Here is a 17,225-nt window from a genome sequence, read left to right on the forward strand (position 1 = left end):
CTGTGCAGTCTGGCATATATATACACGGATTTTCTGTGTCGCTTATTTTACTCTGCACTTTCATCATAATTTGTTGTTTTGCTATAAAATATATATAGATTTTTGTTTAGTTATATACAGGTCCTTCTCAAAAAATTAGCATATAGTGTTAAATTTCATTATTTATCATAATGTAATGATTACAATTAAACTTTCATATATTATAGATTCATTATCCACCAACTGAAATTTGTCAGGTCTTTTATTGTTTTAATACTGATGATTTTGGCATACAACTCCTGATAACCCAAAAAACCTGTCTCAATAAATTAGCATATCAAGAAAAGGTTCTCTAAATGACCTATTACCCTAATCTTCTGAATCAACTAATTAACTCTAAACACATGCAAAAGATACCTGAGGCTTTTATAAACTCCCTGCCTGGTTCATTACTCAAAACCCCCATCATGGGTAAGACTAGCGACCTGACAGATGTCAAGAAGGCCATCATTGACACCCTCGCTTATTTTACTCTGCACTTTCATCATAATTTGTTGTTTTGCTATAAAATATATATAGATTTTTGTTTAGTTATATACATTGTGTGGGAGCCACACCCTCGGTCTTATATGAAGATACTGTTGGGGTCAGCTATTTTTTCTATTTTTTCTATTTTTTTACATATTCTTTTAAATAAATTTTTATAATAATTGTTGTTATTCTCGGTAAATATAAATTTTTGTCCTTGTGCGCACTTTTTATGAGTATTTAAATATACAATTATTTGCCATCTGTATTTAATAAAGGCGTTTTATATATACTTCCTGTCTGGTGTTATATCTTACTTCTATCCATATACTGGCTATGGTTGTACCTATCCCTAGTTAAGTGGGTTCTCCACAAAATCTTCCACAGCGCACTGGTCACTTTCACAAGATTATTTATATCGATTATTGCCTACGCTGGCACGTGTATGTATACATAATACCATTGTGCCCTGTGGACTTGTCTGTCCAGTCACATAGTATATTGCCCAGTCACATAGTATATTGCCCAGTCACGTAGTATATTGCCCAGCCACGTAGTATATTGCCCAGCCACGTAGTATAATGCACAGCGACGTAGTGTACAGCACAGATCCACGTAGCATACAACACAGACATGTAGTATACTGCCCAGTCACGCAGTATATAGGCCAGTCACGTAGTATATTGCCCAGCCATGTATGTAACAGGTTAAAAAAGACTTAAAATAAAAAAATAAACATATACTCACCCTCCGAAGAGCCCGTTGTAGTTCTGGCGCTTGTGTGCGGTGCACGCGGCAGCTTCCGATCCCAGGGTTAGTATGAGCGCAGGACCTGTGATGATGTCGCGGTCACATGACCGTGACGTCATGGAAGGTCCTTCTCGCATAGCATCCTTGCCACCGGAACCTGCTGCTTGCACTCCCGAGGACAGAGCGCACGTCGGAGGGTGAGAATAACCTTTTTTTATTATTATTATTGTTTGTAACATTAGATCTTTTTACTATTGATGCTGCATACGCATCATCAATAGTAAACAGCTGGTCACATGGTTAATAGCAGCGTTAATGGAGTGCGTTACACCACGGCATAACACGGTGTAACGCAGCCATTAACCCTGTGTGAGCGCTGACTGGAGGGGAGTATGGAGCGGGCACTGACTGCGGGGAGTAAGGAGCGGCCATTTTTCCGCCGGACTGTGCCGGTCGCTGAGTGGTCGTGGCTGTTTTGCCGCGACCAATCAGCGACTTGGATTTCCATGATAGACAAAGGCCGCAACCAATGAATATCTGTGACAGACAGACAGAAAGACGGAAGTGACCCTTAGACAATTATATAGTAGATAACAAGTGGAATATTTCATTTTGGCAGTTATGGTAAAGGAATCTGTGAAATACCTTGGGATAAAAATGCTTATTACACTCCTTCATGAATTCCATGATGGATGTAGCTTCCAAAGTGAGTACACCTCAAAGGCTCGGCGCCTCAAGGCTCAGCAAGTGCCACGCACTAACTGTTACTACCAAATTTGCACTCCAAAAGCCAAGTAGCATTTCTTCCCTTCAGAGCCACTGCGTGTCCAAACCATGTTACTCAAATATGTATGGGGTTTTGATGTATTCAGGAGAAATTATTTTACAATTTATGTGATCCATTTTCTCCTACTCTTTTTGTGAAAAAACAAACAAACTTGGATCTAAATTAACATATTAATTGAAAATAATGTATTTTTTTTATTTCAGCATCCCCATGTTATGCATTTTTGATAAGCACTTCTGGTTCCTAAAAGGTCACTTTACACTTGGAGGGTTCTGCTGTTTTGGCTCCTTGGATGTGTGGCACCCCAGGAGTTCGGGTACCACAGTAGTGCTGCCTTCCTCTCAAGGAGGGTAGTGCTATGCCTGGAAACAAGAGGGATCGCTTTGGCAGGAAAACCTCACGCACAACACCTTCTGAATCCAGGCCAGGAGGGGGAGCTCAAAACCCTGTTTAGGGCAGCTTCCCTGGATAAAGATCCTGGTTTAGAGGAGGAGCGAGTTAGTCTGGATCAGACAATCTGGAGAGCAGACAGGAAAAGAGCAGAGGAGAGATTTCAGGGATCAAGGAGGCTACAAGTAGGCCTCCGAGGAGCCAAAGCGCAGAAACCGGGTACCGGGAGCCCGAGGCTAGAGTGGAACTGTGGGACACCTAGCAGAACTGGAGGGAACAGAACTACACGTGTACTGCCCAAGTTAAGCCTGTGGTACAGCAGCACCCTGGAGCCTGGAGTCACCGTGCAGAGACTCCAGAAGGAACGGCTCAAGCTGCCTACCATACAGGTAACTGTCCCAGGACAGGGGAAAGAACTAGGACCTTGTTAGGACATTACAAACAGCAAGGGACTATAGCAAGCATGCAGTGGAACGCTCCCAACCTGACTTTCCAAAGGGATTCCACTTTTTTCTGGACTGCCTGGACTCCTCATGTAGCTGTTGCCGGTACCCTGGACTGTGGCCTGCCAACTACAGTAAACCAGGTAAAGACTTTACAACTTGTGTCCATTACTCATTGACCGGTAAACACCATCATTACCATACACTCTAGGACCCCTGGGGACCCTGTTGTGAATTCTGTTGTCAAGCTCCCTCCTGTGGTCATGAATGGTACTTCAGCTGGTTCTGTCCATGGGCTTCCTCTGGTGGTTTTGAGTGGAGCTGCGGCTTCTGAGTTTCCTTCCATAGGTGACGAGGTTAATTCGTTAGCTGGCTGCTCTATTTAACTCCACTTAGATCATTGCTCCATGCCACCTGTCAATGTTTCAGTATTGGTCTTGTTCTCTCCTGGATCGTTCTTGTGATCTGTCTTCCCAGCAGAAGCTAAGTTCCTGCTTGTTTTTCTCTGGTTTGCTATTTTTCTGTCCAGCTTGCTATTTTTATTTTGTCTTGCTTGCTGGAAGCTCTGGGACGCAGAGGGAGCGCCTCCGCACCGTGAGTCGGTGCGGAGGGTCTTTTTGCGCCCTCTGCGTGGTCTTTTTGTAGTTTTTTGTGCTGACCGCAAAGTTACCTTTCCTATCCTCTGTCTGTTCAGTAAGTCGGGCTAAATCTATTTCATCTCTGTGTTTGTAATTTTCATCTTTACTCACAGTCATTATATGTGGGGGGCTGCCTTTTCCTTTGGGGAATTTCTCTGAGGCAAGGTAGGCTTTATTTTTCTATTTCTAGGGCTAGCTAGTTTCTTAGGCTGTGTCGAGTTGCATAGGGAGCGTTAGGAGCAATCCACGGCTATTTCTAGTGTGTGTGATAGGATTAGGGATTGTGGTCAGCAGAGTTCCCACGTCTCAGAGCTCGTCCTATATTAGTAACTATCAGGTCATTCCGTGTGCTCTTAACCACCAGGTCCATTATTGTCCTTACCACCAGGTCATAACAGTACAGGTGGCCCAAAGTATTAATGCATCTCAATAGAGGGATAAGAGAAGTGCTGAGACCATTTTTCTTTCTTTGCAGTGTGTTTTGTCTCTCTTTTCCCCTTTATCTCTGGGTGGTTCAGGATACAGGTGTAGATATGGACATTCAAGGTCTGTCCTCTTGTATGGATAATCTCACTGCAAGGGTACAAAACATTCAAGATTTTGTAGTTCAGAATCCGATGTTAGAGCCTAGGATTCCAATTCCTGATTTGTTTTTTGGGGATAGATCTAAGTTTCTGAATTTAAAAAATAATTGTAAATTGTTTCTTGCTTTGAAACCTCGCTCCTCAGGTGACCCTGTTCAACAAGTGAAAATCATTATTTCTTTGTTACGTGGCGACCCTCAAGACTGGGCATTTTCCCTTGCGCCAGGAGATCCGGCATTGTGTGATGTTGATGCGTTTTTTCTGGCGCTCGGATTGCTTTATGATGAACCTAATTCAGTGGATCAGGCAGAGAAAATCTTGCTGGCTCTGTGTCAGGGTCAGGATGAGGTAGAGATGTATTGTCAGAAGTTTAGGAAGTGGTCTGTACTCACTCAGTGGAATGAATGTGCCCTGGCAGCAATTTTCAGAAAGGGTCTCTCTGAAGCCCTTAAGGATGTCATGGTGGGATTTCCCATGCCTGCTGGTCTGAATGAGTCTATGTCTTTGGCCATTCAGATCGATCGACGCTTGCGTGAGCGTAAAGCTGTGCACCATTTGGCAGTATTATCTGAGCATAGACCTGAGCCTATGCAATGTGATAGGACTTTGACCAGAGCTGAACGGCAAGAACACAGACGTCGGAATGGGCTGTGTTTTTACTGTGGTGATTCCACTCATGCTATCTCCGATTGTCCTAAGCGCACTAAGCGTTTCGCTAGGTCTGCCACCATTGGTACGGTACAGTCGAAATTTCTTTTGTCCATTACTCTGATTTGCTCTTTGTCATCCTATTCTGTTATGGCATTTGTGGATTCAGGCGCTGCCCTGAATTTGATGGACTTGGAGTTTGCTAGGCGCTGTGGTTTTTTCTTGGAGCCCTTGCAGTATCCTATTCCATTGAGAGGAATTGATGCTACGCCTTTGGCCAAGAATAAGCCTCAGTACTGGACCCAATTGACCATGTGCATGGCTCCTGCACATCAGGAGGATATTCGCTTTTTGGTGTTGCATAATCTGCATGATGTGGTCGTTTTGGTGTTGCCATGGCTACAGGTCCATAATCCAGTATTGGATTGGAAATCTATGTCTGTGTCCAGCTGGGGTTGTCAGGGGGTACATGGTGATGTTCCATTTTTGTCTATTTCGTCATCCACCCCTTCTGAAGTCCCGGAGTTTTTGTCGGATTACCGGGATGTATTTGATGAGCCCAAATCCAGTGCCCTACCTCCTCATAGGGATTGCGATTGTGCTATCAATTTGATTCCTGGTAGTAAGTTTCCTAAGGGCCGACTGTTCAATTTATCTGTGCCAGAGCACGCCGCTATGCGGAGTTATGTAAAGGAATCCTTGGAGAAGGGTCATATTCGCCCGTCGTCATCACCATTGGGAGCAGGGTTCTTTTTTGTGGCCAAGAAGGATGGTTCTTTGAGACCTTGTATTGATTACCGCCTTCTTAATAAGATCACAGTCAAATTTCAGTACCCTTTGCCGCTGCTGTCGGATTTATTTGCTCGGATTAAGGGGGCTAGTTGGTTCACCAAGATAGATCTTCGTGGTGCGTATAATCTTGTGCGTATTAAACAGGGCGATGAATGGAAAACAGCATTTAATACGCCCGAGGGCCATTTTGAGTACCTGGTTATGCCATTCGGGTTTTCCAATGCTCCATCAGTATTTCAGTCCTTTATGCATGACATCTTCCGAGAGTACCTGGATAAATTCCTGATTGTATATTTGGATGATATTTTGGTCTTCTCGGATGATTGGGAGTCTCACGTGAAGCAGGTCAGAATGGTGTTCCAGGTCCTTCGTGCTAATTCTTTGTTTGTGAAGGGGTCAAAGTGTCTCTTTGGAGTTCAGAACGTTTCATTTTTGGGTTTCATTTTTTCCCCTTCTACTATCGAGATGGACCCTGTTAAAGTCCAGGCCATTTATGATTGGACTCAGCCGACATCTGTGAAGAGTCTGCAAAAGTTCCTGGGCTTTGCTCATTTTTATCGTCGCTTCATCAGTAATTTTTCTAATGTTGCTTAACCGTTGACTGATTTGACCAAGAAGGATGCTGATGTGGTCAATTGGTCTTCTGCGGCTGTGGAGGCTTTTCAGGAGTTGAAGCATCGTTTTTCTTCTGCCTTTGTGTTGTGCCAGCCAGATGTTTCGCTTCCGTTTCAGGTCGAGGTTGATGCTTCTGAGATTGGAGCAGGGGCTGTTTTGTCGCAAAGAAGTTCTGATGGCTCGGTGATGAAACCATGTGCCTTCTTTTCTAGAAAGTTTTCGCCTGCTGAGCGCAATTATGATGTTGGCAATCGAGAGTTGTTGGCCATGAAGTGGGCATTCGAGGAGTGGCGTCATTGGCTTGAAGGAGCCAAGCATCGCGTGGTGGTCTTGACGTATCACAAGAATTTGACTTATCTTGAGTCTGCCAAACGGTTGAATCCTAGACAGGCTCGTTGGTCGCTATTTTTCTCCCGTTTTGATTTTGTGGTTTCGTACCTTCCAGGCTCTAAGAATGTGAAGGCTGATGCCCTGTCAAGGAGTTTTGTGCCCGACTCTCCGGGTGTTCCTGAGCCGGCGGGTATTCTCAAAGAGGGGGTAATTTTGTCTGCCATCTCCCCTGATTTGCGGCGGGTGCTGCAAAAATTTCAGGCTGATAGACCTGACCGTTGCCCAGCGGAGAAACTGTTTGTCCCTGATAAATGGACTAGTAGAGTTATCTCTGAGGTTCATTGTTCGGTGTTGGCTGGTCATCCTGGAATCTTTGGTACCAGAGATTTGGTGGCTAGATCCTTTTGGTGGCCGTCTTTGTCGCGGGATGTGCGTTCTTTTGTGCAGTCCTGTGGGACTTGTGCTCGGGCTAAGCCCTGCTGTTCTCGTGCCAGTGGGTTGCTTTTGCCCTTGCCGGTCCCAAAGAGGCCCTGGACGCATATCTGTATGGATTTTATTTCGTATCTCCCTGTCTCTCAAAAGATATTGGTCATTTGGGTGGTTTGTGATCGCTTCTCTAAGATGGTCCATTTGGTACCCTTGTCTAAATTGCCTTCCTCCTCTGATTTGGTGCCATTGTTTTTCCAGCATGTGGTTCGTTTACATGGCATTCCGGAGAACATCGTTTCGGACAGAGGTTCCCAGTTTGTTTCGAGGTTTTGGCGAGCCTTTTGTGCTAGGATGGGCATTGATTTGTCTTTTTCCTCGGCTTTCCATCCTCAGACAAATGGCCAAACCGAAAGAACTAATCAGACTTTGGAAACATATCTGAGATGCTTTGTTTCTGCTGATCAGGATGATTTGGTGTCCTTTTTGCCTTTGGCTGAGTTCGCCCTTAATAATCGGGCCAGCTCGGCTACTTTGGGTTCGCCGTTTTTCTGCAATTCTGGTTTCCATCCTTGTTTCTCTTCAAGGCAGGTTGAGTCTTCGGACTGTTCTGGTGTAAATACTGTGGTGGATAGGTTGCAGCAGATTTGGACTCATGTGGTGGACAATTTGACATTGTCCCAGGAGAAGGCTCAACGTTTCGCTAACCGCCGGCGCTGTGTGGGTCCCCGACTTCGTGTTGGGGATTTGGTTTGGTTGTCGTCTCGTTATGTTCCTATGAAGGTTTCCTCTCCTAAGTTTAAGCCTCGTTTCATTGGTCCGTATAAGATTTCTGAGGTTCTCAATCCTGTGTCGTTTCGTTTGACCCTTCCAGCTTCTTTTGCCATCCATAATGTATTCCATAGGTCATTGTTGCGGAGATACGTGGCGCCTGTGGTTCCATCCGTTGATCCTCCTGCCCCGGTGTTAGTTGAGGGGGAGTTGGAGTGTGTGGTGGAGAAGATTTTGGATTCTCGTATTTCGAGGTGGAAACTCCAGTACCTGGTCAAGTGGAAGGGTTATGGTCAGGAAGATAATTCCTGGGTCTTTGCCTCCGATGTTCATGCTGCCGATCTGGTTCGTGCCTTTCAGTGACCCCTCCTCAAGGGGGGGGGGGTACTGTTGTGAATTCTGTTGTCAAGCTCCCTCCTGTGGTCATGAATGGTACTCCGGCTGGTTCTGTCCATGGGCTTCCTCTGGTGGTTGTGAGTGGAGCTGCGGCTTCTGAGTTTCCTTCCACAGGTGACGAGGTTAATTCGTTAGCTGGCTGCTCTATTTAACTCCACTTAGATCATTGCTCCATGCCACCTGTCAATGTTCCAGTATTGGTCTTGTTCTCTCCTGGATCGTTCTTGTGACCTGTCTTCCCAGCAGAAGCTAAGTTCCTGCTTGTTTTTCTCTGGTTTGCTATTTTTCTGTCCAGCTTGCTATTTTGATTTTGTCTTGGTTGCTGGAAGCTCTGGGACGCAGAGGGAGCGCCTCTGCACCGTGAGTCGGTGCGGAGTGTCTTTCTGCGCCCTCTGCGTGGTCTTTTTGTAGGTTTTTGTGCTGACCGCAAAGTTACCTTTCCTATCCTCTGTCTGTTCAGTAAGTCGGGCCTCACTTTGCTAAATCTATTTCATCTCTGTGTTTGTAATTTTCATCTTTACTCACAGTCATTATATGTGGGGGGCTGCCTTTTCCTTTGGGGAATTTCTCTGAGGCAAGGTAGGCTTTATTTTTCTATCTCTAGGGCTAGCTAGTTTCTTAGGCTGTGTCGAGTTGCATAGGGAGCGTTAGGAGCAATCCACGGCTATTTCTAGTGTGTGTGATAGGATTAGGGATTGCGGTCAGCAGAGTTCCCACGTCTCAGAGTTCGTCCTATATTATTAGTAACTATCAGGTCATTCCGTGTGCTCTTAACCACCAGGTCCATTATTGTCCTTACCACCAGGTCATAACAGGACCCTGCTTCACCTGTGGGAAGCATCACCATCATTGCTGCAACAACATTCCCAAGAGGACCCCTTTAACCCTGCTGTTCTGTTGGTCAAAAATGACCGACTTTGAACTTCAATATTCTTTAAAATATTCAAGATGCGGCTCTGAAACCCGTGGCCGACCGACCCATCCTCATTTAAGTCAATCAACCACAAGTTTCAGAACCGCATCTTGAACACCCCAAAAAATACCAAAGTTCAAAATAGGTCTCCCCAGACCGAACAGAACAGCAGGGTTAAAGCAGCATCGGTCCCCCTATTGACCGAACACCACAGGTGGCATCATGACAGACTTATTCACAATTCCCCTTTAAAGAACGTTCCCTTTTAGGCCAGTCTCACACGTCCAGATAATTCCGGTACCAGAAAAATCGGTACCGGAATTATCCGTGTCCGTGTGTCTGTGAGCTTACGTAGGCCATCCTTGTAGCCGTCGCGAACAATCAGCGACATTGGTGCGGGATCTAATGTTAAAAATAATTAAAAAATCATTATATACTCACCTTCTGGATCCAGCCCAGGCCTTTTCCGCTCCTCGTGACACTCCGGTGGCCGATCCATGCATTGCGGTCTCGCGAGATGATGACGTAGCGGTCTCACGAGACCGCTGCGTCATCATCTCGCGAGACTGCACGTCATCATCTCGCGAGACCGCAATGCACCCTTGGGACCGGAGCACCGTGAGGAGCATCGGTAAACGTCTCGGCTGGATCCGGGGGCCGACGGAAGGTGAGTATATAACTATTTTTTATTTTAATTCTTTTTTTTAACAGAGATATGATGCCCATATTGCTATATATATATATATGGTGGGCAGTTTTATATACTTCGTGGCTCTGCTATATACTACGTGGGCTGTGTTATATACTGAGTGGCCTGTGTTATATACCACGTCTCTGTGCTATATACTATGTGGCTGAGCAATATACTATGTGTCTGTGCTATTTACTATGTGGCCTGTGCTATACACTACGTGGGCTGTGCTATATACTATGAGGGCTGTGCTATATACTACGTGGCTGTGCTATATACTAATTGGCTGCTATATACTACGTGGCTGTGCAATATACTATGTGGCTGTGCTATATACTACATGGCTGTGCTATATACTATGTGGCTGTGCTATATACTACGTGACTGTGTTATATACTACGTGGCTGTGCTATATACTATGTGGCTGTGTTATATACTACATGGGTGTGCTATATACTACGTGGCTGTGCTATATACTACGCGGCTGTGCTATATACTACGTGGCTGTGCTATATACTACATGGGCTGTGCTATATACTATGTGGCTGTGCTATATACTACATGGCTGTGCTATATACTACGTGGCTGGGCAATATACTACGTGGCTGTGTTATATACAGTACTATGTGGCTCTGCTATATACTACGTGGCTGTGTTATATGTTGTGAATTCTGTGGTCAAGCTCCCTCCTGTGGTCATGAGTGGTACTTCGGCTGGTTCTGTCTATGAGCTTCCTCTGGTGGATGTGAGTGGGGCTGCGGCTTCTGAGTTTCCTTTCTCAGGTGACGAGGTTAAGTCGTTAGGTGCTGCTCTATTTAACTCCACCTAGTTCTTTGTTCCTGGCCTCCAGTCAATGTTCCAGTATTGGTCGTGCTCTCTCCTGGATCGTTCTTGTGGCCTGTCTGCCCTGCATAAGCTAAGTTCTGCTTGTGTTACATTCGTTTGCTATTTTTTCTATTCAGCTTGCTATATTGGTTTTTCTTGCTTGCTGGAAGCTCTGAGACGCAGAGGGAGCACCTCCGTACCGTTAGTCGGTGCGGAGGGTCTTTTTGCCCTGCATATTGCATTTGCAGAGCCCCTGATGTACCTAACCAGTAGAAACCCCCCACAAGTGACCCCATATTGGAAACTAGACCCCCCTAAGGAATTTATCTAGATGTATTGTGAGAGCTTTGAACCAACAAGTGTTTCACTACAGTTTATAACGCAGAGCCGTGAAAATAAAAAATATTTTTTTTCCACAAAAATGATATTTTAGCCCCCACATTTTTATTTTCCCAAGGGTAACAGTACAAAAAAGACCCCAAAAGTTGTTGTCCAACTTGTCCTGAGAACGCTGATACCCCATATGTTGGGGGGAACCACTGTTTGGGTGCACGGCAGAGCTCGGAAGGGAAGGAGCGCCGTTTGAAATGCAGACTGGATTGGTCTGCAGGCGTCATGTTGCATTTGCAGAGCCCCTGATGTACCTAAACAGTAGAAACCCCCCACAACTGACCCCATATTGGAAACTATACCCCCCAAGGAATTTATCTAGATGTGTTGTGAGAACTTTGAACCAACAAGTGTTTCACTACAGTTTATAACGCAGAGCCGTGAAAATAAAAAAAAATTTTTTTCCACGAAAATGATATTTTAGCCCCAACATTTTTATTTTCCCAAAGATAACAGGACAAATTGGACCCCAAATGTTGTTGTCCAACTTGTCCTGAGAACGCTGATACCCCATATGTTGGGGGGAACCACTGTTTGGGCGCACAGGAGAACTCGGAAGGGAAGAAGCACTGTTTTAGTTTTTCAAAGCAGAATTGGCTGGAATTTCGATCGGACGCCATGTCGCGTTTAGAGAGCCCCTGATGTGCCGAAACAGTGGAAACGCCCCAATTCTAACTGAAACCCTAATCCAAACACACCCTTAACCCTAATCCTAACGGTAACCCTAACCCCAACCCTAATCCTAGCCCCAACCCTAACCCTAACCCTAGCCCTAACCCTAGTCCTAACCCTAACCCTAATGGGAAAATGGAAATAAATACATTTTTTTACATTTTATTATTTTTCCCTAACTAAGGGGGTGATGAATGGGGGGTTTGATCTACTTTTATAGCGTTTTTTGGCGGATTTTTAGGGTTGGCAGCTGTCACACACTAAAAGATGCTTTTTATTGCAAAAATTAGTTTTTGCATCACCACATTTTGAGAGCTATTGCAAAAACACAAATAGGCGGGCACCGCACACAATATATCCCAAAGGGATCAACCACGTGCATATGAAGAGTATCAGAAGAAACAAAAGAGAAAAAGGACTATGCACACAGTGGGATCAACCTTATAAATTTTATTTTATTCCAACAATTCACCATACACAAAGGCACAGAAAGGGAGAAACAAACATTTAAAAACTAAACGGACCTACCCACATCCCCCCATATACAGTAGCAGGGAGCCATATAACACCATATGACAGATATACAAATAATGCAAGGGGCACTTAAGCAAATAGGCAGATCAATACAGTAGCCGACACACTTATTCAATACTCTGTACTGCCCACTTAAAGAACCCTCATACACAAAAACGTTATACGAAGTAAGATCCCAAATGCAAAAGGATACCCCCCAGTCACACAGCAAACCTGTGATCAATAAGCATACTGTCCCAAGCGAAGGTCAGGTGCTAAATCAGCCAAATGTCTGATGCAACTAAATTGCAATCTTCCCTAGTACTAACACCCCATATCATACTTTACCAAAATGTAGCAACGATTTTCCAGCCACTAAAGGGCCAATACCCCATTGATGTCAGTGGATAGATGTGCCCTTGAGCAACGTATGGAAGCTTCGAACACACATAAGTATGTGCACCTTTGAAAGGTCTTTGAAACTTGCTTGGCTTGAGCGCATTATGGTGGATCTGATAGGTCGGCATATTTGCGGATACTTTTGCTGCCGCTGTGCGCATGTCCGGAATCTCCTCTCCAGCGCCTGGCGTCTAAGGGTCACTGGAATATCGCTGGCAGCTTCACAGGTGACTCATATCTTGATAGATTAAGTTTCACAGATAAAAGGCATGTCTGGGAGGTTACCCTCACTACCTTCCCCTGACGAAGACGCTCCAGTAGCGTCGATACGCGTGGGGCCTCCATCCCCCCTCTTTTTGGATCTCCCCGGTCTTGGCTCTATTTTCTGTCCACCCTGACCTCACCTAGGTGCACATACTTATGTGTGTTCGCTGCTTCCATACTTTGCTCAAGGGCACATCTACCCACTGACATCAATGGGGTATTGGCTCTTTAGTGGCTGGAAAATCGGTGCTACATTTTGGTAAAGTATGATATGGGGTGTTAGTTGCATCAGACATTTGGCTGATTTAGCACCTGACCTTCGCTTGGGACAGTATGCTTATTTCAGCGGTACCATGGTTATTTATAGCCGTCGTTTTGATCGCGTGTTATTCCACTTTTTGTTCGCCTGTATGATAATAAAGCAATGTTTTTTGCCTTGTTTTTTATTTATTTTTTTGCGGTGTTCACTGAAGGGGTTAACTAGTGGGATAGTTTTATAGAGCGGGTCGTTACGGACGCGGCGATACCAAATATGTGCACTTTTATTGTTTTTTTTAATTTACATAAATAAATGGATTTACTGGGAAATGTTTTTTTTTCTGTATTTGGGGATTTTTTAATTTTTTTTTTATACATTCTATTTTTTTTTTTTAACTTTCTACCATTGTCCCAGGGTGGGACATCACTGTATTAGATCAGATCGTTGATCTGACAGTGTGCATAGCACTCTGTCAGATCAATGATCTGACAGGCAAGTTCAGGAGGCTTTCCGGCGCCTGCTCTCAGCAACTCTCAGCAGGCGCCGGCTAGCCAGGTCATTTCATGACCCGGAAGGAGTCCCGTGGCCATCTTGGATCCGGGGACTCCTTCCGGGTCACCGGAGCAACGCGATCTCATCGCGTTTCTCCGGTGGGAGAGTGCAGGGAGCTCCCGTCCCTGCGTGATCCCCCTCTATGCCGCTGTCACTACTGACAGCGGCATCAGAGGGGTTAAATGCCCGCGATCGGCGCTACCGCCGATCGTGGGCATTGCTGCGGGGTGTCAGCTGTCATATACATATACAGCTGACACCCGCACCCTATCACCGCGTCGCTCAGCGCGAGACCGCGGTGATCGGTGCGCAGTACTAGTACTGCTGCTGGCACAAATGCAGTGCCAGCAGTGCAGTACTAGTACGGCGCATGTCGCGAAGGGGTTAAAATCGGGCCACCATCTAGTGTTGTATATTTATGTCTGGATGTGATATTACAAGTATGGCTACTATTTTCTTATTTTTCAGTTATGTCCTTTATTGATCAGTACAAAAAGGTAACTACACCAATAACTAAATTACTGTATATACTCGAGTATAAGCCAGCATATTTTTTTGTGCTGAAAGCGCCCCCCATGGCTTATACTCGAGTCATTGTCCCAGAAGATGGCAAGGGAGGGGGAGCAGCAGGTCACGGCTAATACTTGTGCCCGCTGCTAAACAACAATTAATATTCACTGCACTGGCAGTGAATATTTATTTCTCTTATAGCGCGCACAATGTCAGACAAAGTCGCCGGCTTCCAGCCGCGGCCGGGCTGTCAAGGTTGCGTGCTACTTAACAGTTATGAATAGGGTTGAGCGAAACGGGTCGTTCATTTTCAAAAGTCGCCGACTTTTGGCAAAGTCGGGTTTCATGAAACCCGATCCGACCCCTGTGCGGGGTCGGCCATGCGGTACGCGACTTTCGCGCCAAAGTCGCGTTTCAATGACGCGAAAAGCGCCATTTCTCAGCCAATGAAGGTGAACGCAGAGTGTGGGCAGCGTGATGAAATAGGTCCTGGTCCCCACCATCTTAGAGAAGGGCATTGCAGTGATTGGCTTGCTGTCTGCGGCGTCACAGGGGCTATAAAGGGGCGTTCCCGCCGACCGCCATCTTACTGCTGCTGATCTGAGCTTAGGGAGAGGTTGCTGCCGCTTCATCAGAAGCAGGGACAGCGTTAGGCAGGGTCCATTAACCCCCAAACCGCTTGTGCTGTAGCGATTTCCACTGTCCAACACCACCTTCGGTGTGCAGAGACAGTGGAAGCTACATTTTTTTTTTCTCAGCGCTGTAGCTCATTGGGCTGCCCTAGAAGGCTCCCTGATAGCTGCATTGCTGTGTGTACGCCGCTGTGCAAACCAACTGCTTTTTTCAAAGCACAAATCCTGTTGTTCCTTCCGTTCTGCACAGCTATCTTGTTTGTTTGTCCACACTTTTTATTTAATTTGTGCATCAGTCCACTCCTTATTGCTGCCTGCAATACCTGGCTGAGATTACTGCAGGGAGATAGTAATTGTAGGACAGTCCCTGTTTTTTTTTTTTGTGGGAGATTAAGATTGGCATTTCTGCTAGAGTGCCATCCCTGTGTGTGCCATCTCTCACTCAGTGGGCCATAGAAAGGCTATTTATTTTTTTGCTTGATTTGGGTTCTAAAATCTACCTGAAAAAATCACTACATCAATCAGTGGGAGATAAATATTGGCCTCTGGGCTTGTGTGCCACTCCTGACTCCTGTGTGTGCCATCTCTCACTCAGTGGGCCATAGAAAGCCTATTTTTTTTTTTTGCTTGATTTGAGTTCTAAATCCTACCTGAAAAAATCAATAAATCAATCAGTGGGAGAAAAATATTGGCCTCAGGGCTTGTGTGCCACTCCTGACTCCTGTGTGTGCCATCTCTCACTCAGTGGGCTATAGAAAGCCTATTTATTTTTTTTTGCTTGATTTGGGTTCTAAAATCTACCTGAAAAAATCACTACATCAATCAGTGGGAGAAAAATATTGGCCTCAGGGCTTGTGTGCCACTCCTGACTCCTGTGTGTGCCATCTCTCACTCAGTGGGCCATAGAAAGCCTATTTATTTTTTTGCTTGATTTGGGTTCTAAAATCTACCTGAAAAAATCACTACATCAATCAGTGGGAGAAAAATATTGGCCTCAGGGTTTGTGTGCCACTCCTGACTCCTGTGTGTGCCATCTCTCACTCAGTGGGCCATAGAAAGCCTATTTATTTTTTTGCTTGATTTGGGTTCTAAAATCTACCTGAAAAAATCACTACATCAATCAGTGGGAAAAAAAATATTGGCCTCTGGGCTTGTGTGCCACTCCTGACTCCTGTGTGTGCCATCTCTCACTCAGTGGGGCATAGAAAGCCTTTTTTTTTATTTGGTTTCTAAATTGTCCTTGAAAAAATCATTTTATTTTATTTGGTTTCTAAATTCTTCCTGAAAAAATCATTTTATTTTGTTTCTAAAGTCTCCCTGAAAATAAATAAATAAATAAAACAGTGGGAGATTAATATTGCCCTTTCTGCTTGTGTGCCAGTCTTGACTCCTGGGTGTGGCATCTCTCTCTCTCTCTCTCAAATTGTGGGCCATGGAAAGCCTATTTATTTTTTTTGCTTGATTTGGGTTCCCAAATCTAGCTGAAAAAATCACTACATCAATCAGTGGGAGAAAAATATTGGCCTCTGGGCTTGTGTGCCACTCCTGACTTCTGTGTGTGCCATCTCTCACTCAGTGGGCCATAGAAAGCCTTTTTTTTTTATTTTTTATTTGGTTTCTAAATTGTCCTTGAAAAAATCATTTTATTTTATTTGGTTTCTAAATTCTTCCTGAAAAAATCATTTTATTTTATTTTGTTTCTAAAGTCTCCCTGAAAAAAATAAAAATAAAACAGTGGGAGATTAATATTGCCCTTTCTGCTTGTGTGCCAGTCTTGACTCCTGGGTGTGCCATCTCTCTCTCTCTCTCTCTCTCTCAAATTGAGGGCCATAGAAAGCCTATTTATTTTTTTGCTTGATTTGGGTTCCAAAAGCTACCTGAAAAAATCACTACATCAATCAGTGGGAGAAAAATATTGGCTTCTGGGCTTTTGTGCCACTCCTGACTCCTGTGTGTGCCATCTCTCACTCAGTGGGCCATAGAAAGCCTTTTTTTGTTTTTTTATTTGGTTTCTAAATTGTCCCTGAAAAAATCATTTTATTTTATTTGGATTCTAAATTCTTCCTGAAAAAATCATTTTATTTTATTTTGTTTCTAAAGTCTCCCTGAAAAAAAAAAATAGGTGGGAGATTAATATTGCCCTTTCTGCTTGTGTGCCAGTCTTGACTCCTGGGTGTGCCATCTCTCTCTCTCTCTCAAATTGTGGGCCATAGAAAGTCTATTTATTTTTTTGCTTGATTTGGGTTCCCAAATCTACCTGAAAAAATCACTACATCAATCAGTGGAAGAAAAATATTGGCCTCTGGGCTTGTGTGCCACTCCTGACTCCTGTGTGTGCCATCTCTCACTCAGTGGGGCATAGAAAGCCTTTTTTTTTATTTGGTCTCTAAATTGTCCTTGAAAAAATCATTTTATTTTATTTGGTTTCTAAATTCTTCCTGAAAAAATCATTTTATTTTATTTTGTTTCTAAAGTCTCCCTGAAAAAATAAATAAATAAATAAAACAGTGGGAGATTAATATTGCCCT

This window comes from Ranitomeya imitator, chromosome 1 (assembly GCF_032444005.1).
Source record: "Ranitomeya imitator isolate aRanImi1 chromosome 1, aRanImi1.pri, whole genome shotgun sequence".
NCBI classification, from domain to species: Eukaryota; Metazoa; Chordata; class Amphibia; order Anura; family Dendrobatidae; genus Ranitomeya; species Ranitomeya imitator.